At 31.2% G+C, this 7,820-nt stretch overlaps 1 long non-coding RNA gene and 1 pseudogene across 1 annotated transcript; one reads left to right on the forward strand and one right to left on the reverse strand.

Annotated features, from left to right (window-relative positions):
* Positions 1-1,061: 1,061 nt before the first annotated feature.
* Positions 1,062-1,996, forward strand: LOC140179935 (uncharacterized). The gene is made up of 2 exons (XR_011874111.1): positions 1,062-1,344; positions 1,745-1,996. It is a non-coding gene; the product is annotated as an uncharacterized lncRNA (long non-coding RNA).
* A 302-nt stretch (positions 1,997-2,298) lies between these two features.
* On the reverse strand, positions 2,299-3,273 carry LOC112750856 (probable protein phosphatase 2C 76; annotated as a pseudogene).
* Positions 3,274-7,820: the final 4,547 nt, after the last annotated feature.

The raw sequence follows: 7,820 nt of genomic DNA on the forward strand, positions 1-7,820 counted from the left end.
TGCGCGAGCTGCTTTATAATGAAGGTAATATCTCCCTAGTTATGAACTTCCTGGTATTATAACTCTTAATGCTACACTGTCAAAATTATTTAGTTCAATAATTACAACTCATGGATTTAACAACTGAGATAAGGCTTTAGCTTATTAGTTTCCATCTTCACAGCTAGGCATAAAAATATAAACTAAAATATACATAACTACATTAACTACCTATCTTTGACATGTAAACTTCTTTCAAACTACTCTTCATGTATCTGACAAGGGTAGTCGGTCAATGCAAGCAAGCTTCAGCAATGCAACCGATAGCAATGCTATGGCGCTCCAGTATATTTTCTATATGCTCTTATCCAGTAAGTTAATCATGTCTAACACAACTCTTTAATGGGGCATTTAAGGCACACTCAATCTTCAAGGAGAATTGGCCTCTATTATTAATATTGAATCTCAACAAAAATCAGTTCATAGCTCATCCACTAACAATGATAGGTCATCTAGAAATTGAAAATAAGGCACCATTGAATAATATATTAACAGAGAAGAAGATCCACATCCATGCCATGACACCAACATATGCCTGAAAATATAAAATCTTGAAAATAAAGAAATCTTTTTAATACTAACAAAACAAATGATACCTGAACATCAACATATAATTTCCAAATACATGAGACATTCTTAACAGAATTAACACTTACTCTTGCAACAGATGCTTCCTGCAGTCAATTCAAGGGTTACTAAGAGTTGTTGAAATGGAAGATTTTATTTGAACTTAAAAACGAATGCCACAGCCATGGTTTTAAAAATTGAACCGGACCGGCCGGTTCAACCAAAAAAATGGGAACCGGTCACCTAGCCGGTCCGGGTAAGGTCAGAAACCGCTTGGCAAAAAATCGATGAAAAAACCGGTCGATCCGATGGTTAACCGGTGAACCGGGAGAACCGTCTGGTTTTTTAGTGGTTTTTAGTTTGGATATTAAACTTCAAAACGGCGTCGTTTTGAAGGTAAAAAAAGAGAGAGAGAGAGAGAGAAGCTAAAGTGCTAAACGTACAACCCTAATCCTAATCTCAGTCTCAACTCTCAACTCTTAACTCTCAACTCTCACACTCTCACAAGAGACACCATAGCCACCACGGGCAAACCCACCGTCACATAGCCACCCATCGTCGCCCTTACTCGCCACCGGTAATACTCTGCCTTTCAACCCTAACTTTCTCAGTCTCTCTTCAACCTTCTTCCTCCAAAGTACAAACACCACCGTCACCTCCAACAAACGCGGGAGCAAAGCATCACCGTCGTGGGTCGAAGGTCACTGTGGCATCCGGGTCGAAGGTCGCCGTCCCGCGGTGAGTACTCAGTAGTCAGTACTTCAATCTTTTCCTTCTTTCAATTAATTTCATTTATTTGGTGATAAAACTGTATGAATTGGACAGATTTGAGTTCATGGTTCTTGTTCTGTTTTTCAAATCTTTTCCATCTTCTGAGTTCTTGTTCATGGGTTCTTGTTCTATTTTTCAATTAATTTTTATTTTGTTAATTATTCTTGTTTTGTTTTTCAATTTTGTTTATTTTGAATTTTGGTATATAAATTCAATTCTGCTATGTTGGATTTGGCTATATTGAGTTTTGTTTATTTCTGCTCTGTTGAAATTTGGGGTTTAAAATTTAAATTCAATTCTACTCTGTTAATTATGTTGAATAAATGTCGTATGAGTTATATGGATTGATATATTTTCTGGATTCTAGATTGCTGTCATTTTGAATTTAGATGGAACAGCCATGATCAGCAACTACAACATAATTCTGTGGGCATCTTCAAGGCTAGAAATTATGGAATTAGCCCTCTCTAGTTGCTTGTTGAGAACCATTGTATTTTGATTGACTTCATTTAGTGATTTTGTTCAGGTTCACTTTTCTTTTCAATTTGAATTCATTCTTTTAAAATAATTTTGTTGCTTGTTAATTGTTGATTTAATTGTCTAATTGTTTGGATTCTAATTTCTGAATTTGTTTTTTGAACTTTTGATGCCGAATGTAATTGATAATCCTTTTCAGATCTCAATTCATTTCCAACAAAGCCAACCAACATTTACTCAAACCCTTTCCAACGGTTTCAAATCCGAGTCATTTTCCAAACCCAAACTAACTCTAACATCAAATCATTTTTCCAATTTCTCAAATTATACTTGATAAACATTCAAATCGAATTTTCAAATTAATCTTTCACTAGCTATCTCAATACCAACTCAATATTCTGAAATAACCACAGTCAAGTAAGCAATCACATTCATTCAAGACAATTCAGTTCAATTCATAAGACTCCATAATCACTAAAAATAATTATTTGCTTAAATATCAATTTATAACAACTCTTAAGAATAAAAATGAGTTTAATAAAAACGCCCCTACCTCAATTTAGTTTAAACGCATCAATTCCTCTTCCGTTCATCACTTCTGTTTGGCTTATGATCCTCACAGAGAGCAATTGCCTTACCAGCCTTTGATATTATAGTCCTATAATCTTCAACATTAGCAACATAGAGATGGTTATCAGTCAAAACAGCGGTTGAAGCAGTAGAGCTATCATCCCAGTAAATGTCTTCTTCAGAATACAGAAATTGAGAATTAGTACCTTGGTACGTTTCACTTATAGCCAATTTGGCATCGGTAAAAAAAATGGATGCTTCATGAGATTATCAAAGAGATGCTTTTTCAAATACTCTGCAGCACGAAAACCACCATGACCATCAAATATTCCAAGTAAGCATATTGGATTACCACCAATTTTCAATGTTTTAATATCGTAAAAGTCCTCAGTCCTCCATCTTCCCCCTGAAGCTTGAATACCCACAACTAAGCCTTCCATCCTCACTATTCCACCCTCCACTTGCAAACCGGCCATCATCATCTTTCTCTGGCATCATATCTACAAGGGAACCAGCACTTCTTGACACGGAACCCGTACCCACCATCATCACTGGGAATGTCTTGAATTGACGAGTAGGCGAATAAGAAATACTAGGGACAGCTTGCAAACTTCTCCTAGTGTTATTTATTCTCACTCATTTGGCAAAGGTTCCAGCTTTAACAACCAAAGACCTTACACAACTGCTGCATACCATCTAAACGACCAACCAAGAAGACAAGGGTTCCGGCGGCAGCTCCAGTAGCTACCTCTAGCGGGGGCGGCAGCTGAATAACTCACAATAACAACTTCATTCAACATAAACACTCTCTCACAACAGCAACGAAACAATTTAAGCGTACAAAATGAGATCAGAAATAAGGGTAAGGCTCACCAGAGCAGTAACGGCTTCAACGGTGGTTCTCCGGCGACAACGGCGCCGTTTTCCGGTAATAGAGGCACGGCTACAGCAACGGCGCTGGCAGAACAGCAACTCCAAGAATCCAACCACTGAACCAATCTTCACTAAATTCCAAACCTTGATTTTGGAAAACCCAATCTACGAATCTTCCTCATCAAACCCCGATGACACCGTGCAACTCACCGGCGTCCATGGCAGCGGCGGAGATGAAGCACGGCAGTGAGCTGCTATGTACATCGCATCTTTTCCTCTCTCCTTCGTCCAATGGCAACGACGACGGCAAGGGTTCTGGTGGCGACGCGAATGCTTTCAACAGACAGCGGTGGTGGCTCTGATTACGACAACAAGGTGCGGCGGTGGCGACGAGGCAGTAGTAGTGTGTGACGATGGTGGTGCGAGCTGGACAGCGGCGACCTCTCCTCCTCCCTCTCCATCCTCGGCTCTCTTCTCCCCTTCGTTCTCCCTCTTCTCTATTTCCGCTTCCCCCTTTTTCTCCTTTTTTTCCCCTCTCCGTTTTTTTTTTCCCTTTCTCCTTTTCTTTTCTTTTGTTTTTGCTGAAGGCTGAGGCATAAGGGCTGAGGTGTGGCGGTGATAAATTAAGGTTAGAATAAAGTGATTTAGATAATTTTAATAAAATTAGAGGTATAGAGTATTAATTAAAAATATAATTTAGTCTCTCAAAATTATTTTAAAATATTATTTAATTATAAATTTATTAATTAATTTTTAATAAGTATTTTAATTTAAAATTAGAAATAATATAATTTATTTTCTTTGTTTATAAAATTAAAATATTAAATTCTAAAATCTCAATTATTTAAATTAAATCATATAAAATTTTTATCCTTTTATAACTATAAAGTTGTATAATTTAAATATAGAAAATTACTTAATGATTATGAGATTAAGTAAAATTTTTAATTTAATTATCAAAACTTAATTTAATTACTTTTAATAAAATAATTTTTAAAAATAAAGTCTTTAATAAATAAATAAATAAATTGAAACTAACTCATAATAATATATATATATATATATATATATATATATTTTAAATCATGGATCTTACATTAAGTTTTTTATGATTGGTTAATATTTTATCAGAGTTATGATCATGTTTGTGATCGTTTATAGTATTTTATCATTGAGACCGATTCCTAATTATATTAAGTATTGCTTGTTCTGTCCTTGATTGAATACATCTTGTTAGGTTGTTATGGTAGGAATTGTTCTCCTCATATTATTATTATTATAATTATTATTGTTGTTGTTCTTCTTGTTCTTATTATGTAACTTTTTTTTTTTAATTTCAGGTTGGTTTGCATTAAGAAGTTTAGCTATTTTGTTGGAGAAGACACCATAACTTTGCTATCAGTTTAATGATAATTTATTTTTATTTTCAGTTGTGTTGATTGTTGAACTATTAAACTTCTTTAATTGTCGTATTTGAATTCTGTTGTCGTTATATTTCATTAGATCAAGACTTTGTTACCTATTGTGTATTTCGGTTTGTCGATTTCAATGTTATGACTTTGCATAATAGTATGGTAGATTACTAGATTTTTTTTGATTTGATTGAAAAAACCGAACAAACCGAACCAAACCAAACCGATTTTAATTGGTTTGGTTTGGTTCGGATAATCTTGAAAAAAAACTGAACCAAACCAAACCGCAGCTTAATTAAACGATCGGATCGGATGGTTTTTCCTTCAAAAACCGAACCAAACCGCACCACAAACACCCTTAGTAGATATCATGCACGTAGTATATTGTCAACGGTGATACTATATATATAAATATTTTTTAAATTTAATTTAATTACGTTAGCACCAGTCCAACAAAAAAAATATCGTGTATGTGTTATTGTTTTTCTTTTTCTACATTCTTTTAGCATAGAGATTTTTGTTAAAAGAACATAAAAATTTATAAACACAGCACATAAATTTTTATATATAATACAAATCAAATTTTTATACATAACATAAATTTATTAATATAATACAAAAATCTGTATATAACATAGACATTTTTATTTATATCACAAATTTTTATACATAACACATAAATTTTTACTATAAATATATTTTGCAATTCTTTAAATTTTTTTATATTGTCTATTAAAAATTATATATTGTATATCAAAATTTATATAATACATACCAAAATTTATGTATTATTTATATTCTGTTGGTTGAGTGTCAATATTTTATATATGTAGTCTTCAAAAATTTTATATTGTACACCAAATTTTTGTGTTGTATACTAAAATTTTTGTACTGTGTATTTTGTTGGTTTTGAGAGTCAATATTTTAGATATGTGGTCCTTTAAAATTTTGTATTATATACAAAATTTTTATGTTATAAATTAAAATTTTTATGTTTTAGTTTTTTGAATATATATAAGAGAAAAAAAAGATGAAAAAGACGGCAACGATGATGATAATAAAGGAGGATGAAAAAAAAGAGCAAAACCAAATAAAAGAAGAAAAAAAAAGTTAAACACGATGATTATGTTGTTGAAAAAGAAAAAAAGACTATGATTACATTAAAAAAAAAAACACACGTGTATCTAATTTAGTTGAAATTTGATGATAAAATTACTTGACTGTGTAGCTTTATTTATTGTCAATATAAATGCCACATTATTATATTATATTGTTCACACACACATATTCTAAAAAGAGCAGTAATTGGGAGTCTTAATCATTTTTTTATATAATAAAGCATTGAAATATATGTTATTTAAAAATTAAGAGAATAATTAAAAAAACCAGAGTTAAGATACACATATACACATATATTCTAAAAAGAGCAATAGTTGGGAGTCTTAATCATTTTTTATATAATAAATAATTAAAATATATGTTATTTAAAAATTAGGAGGATAATTAAGAGAATGAGTTAAGATTTTTATTTTTTATTTTTATTTTTTGGGGAATTTAGTATTTAATGTTTAAAATTAAAAAATTATGATTTAAGATCTAGAATTTAAAATAAACAAATAATAAAAATAAAAGTATAATAAAAAATAAACAACATTATATTAGTAACATTATTTTCAATAGAATTTAACATGATTATTTTGCTATAAATAATTAAAGAGTGAAATATTTTTTGCAAATATAAATATGGAAGAATTATGGCATTCAATGGATTAAAATAAATCTTAGATATATGATAAATATAATCTCTTCATCCCTGCACAATAATAATACATGTTAAGTCTATTATATGAAATATCTTAAAAGGTCTCAATCTATTGAGTTAAGTTTAATTCTAGGTATATAAATATGATACAAATATTTATTAAATTAAAAGTCTAAATTTAGTTTAATGTATGTTAGTGGTGCAAATCTAATATTTTAGCTCTCATCCCAAATTCATGTTGCTTCAGCAAAGTTCTAATACACCAATTTAAGGTTTTAGCTCAATACATTTAATGAGCAACTATCATAACCTAGATGCCCAGAGAGAAGATTTCGAAAATTCATAGTTGAAATAAAAAAAAAAATAAAGTGAGACATTTGATATTATTATGGAGAATGAGAGACAGCTGGAATACTAAAATTTTAAAAAAGACAGCAATACTATACAAAGGATATCAGAGGATTAAAATTCAGAAATTGATAAAAAAAATATAATATGCAAAAATTAGTAGAATATTATAATTAGGGAACAAAATTAGAAAAATATCAAAGAGGATTAAAAAAATTAATATAATTTATTAGGATATTATTTCATAACAAGTGTACTCTTAGCGTATTCTTGGTCTATATATTGGTAAGAACTTTTTAATCACAGATAAAAAATATGAATAATAAAAATAATACTTTTTTAAATAATTCTTCATTTCTTCCTAAACTCTTTGCACCATGGTAACATGGTATCAGAGAGAGTTAGGTTCTAGGAATTTAAAATTCTGACGAATTCACATTACAAATTACAAATATGACATGCAATAGTTTTGGCATACGATCATCACAAACCAATTCTGATAATTTGTAAATTGGTTTTAAACTAAACGGATATAATTATCCATTATGGGAACACTGATGGAAAAAGCAATTGGTGGAAGAAGAAAGAAGAAACACACCAAAAAAATGGCTTTAAGATTGTAGGTTACCAACGAGGCCAGAAGAGAGGAAGCAAGTTACGATGGCAAGGCAGCAGTGGCATTAAGGACAAGGACTACTGAACTCCTTGGCTGCTCAGCCCAGACCGCGACTCAATACAAAGGGGAGACCCAAAATTAGAATCCAATTAAAAAGATAAATGAATGGATTTTCGATTGTGGGGCTATCGATACTATGACTCATGACTTTCATGATTTTAACAGCTTGACTATACCCTCAAAAGCTCATATTGAAACCGCTAGTGGAAAATTAATTGATATTAAAAGAGGAGGCTCCATTACTTTTTTTCAGAAAAATTGAAATTAAAAAATTGCCTCTATGTCCCTACACTATCATCAAAATTATAGTCTGCTAGTCAAGTAA

This window comes from Arachis hypogaea, chromosome 2, assembly GCF_003086295.3.
Source record: "Arachis hypogaea cultivar Tifrunner chromosome 2, arahy.Tifrunner.gnm2.J5K5, whole genome shotgun sequence".
Taxonomy (NCBI): domain Eukaryota; kingdom Viridiplantae; phylum Streptophyta; class Magnoliopsida; order Fabales; family Fabaceae; genus Arachis; species Arachis hypogaea.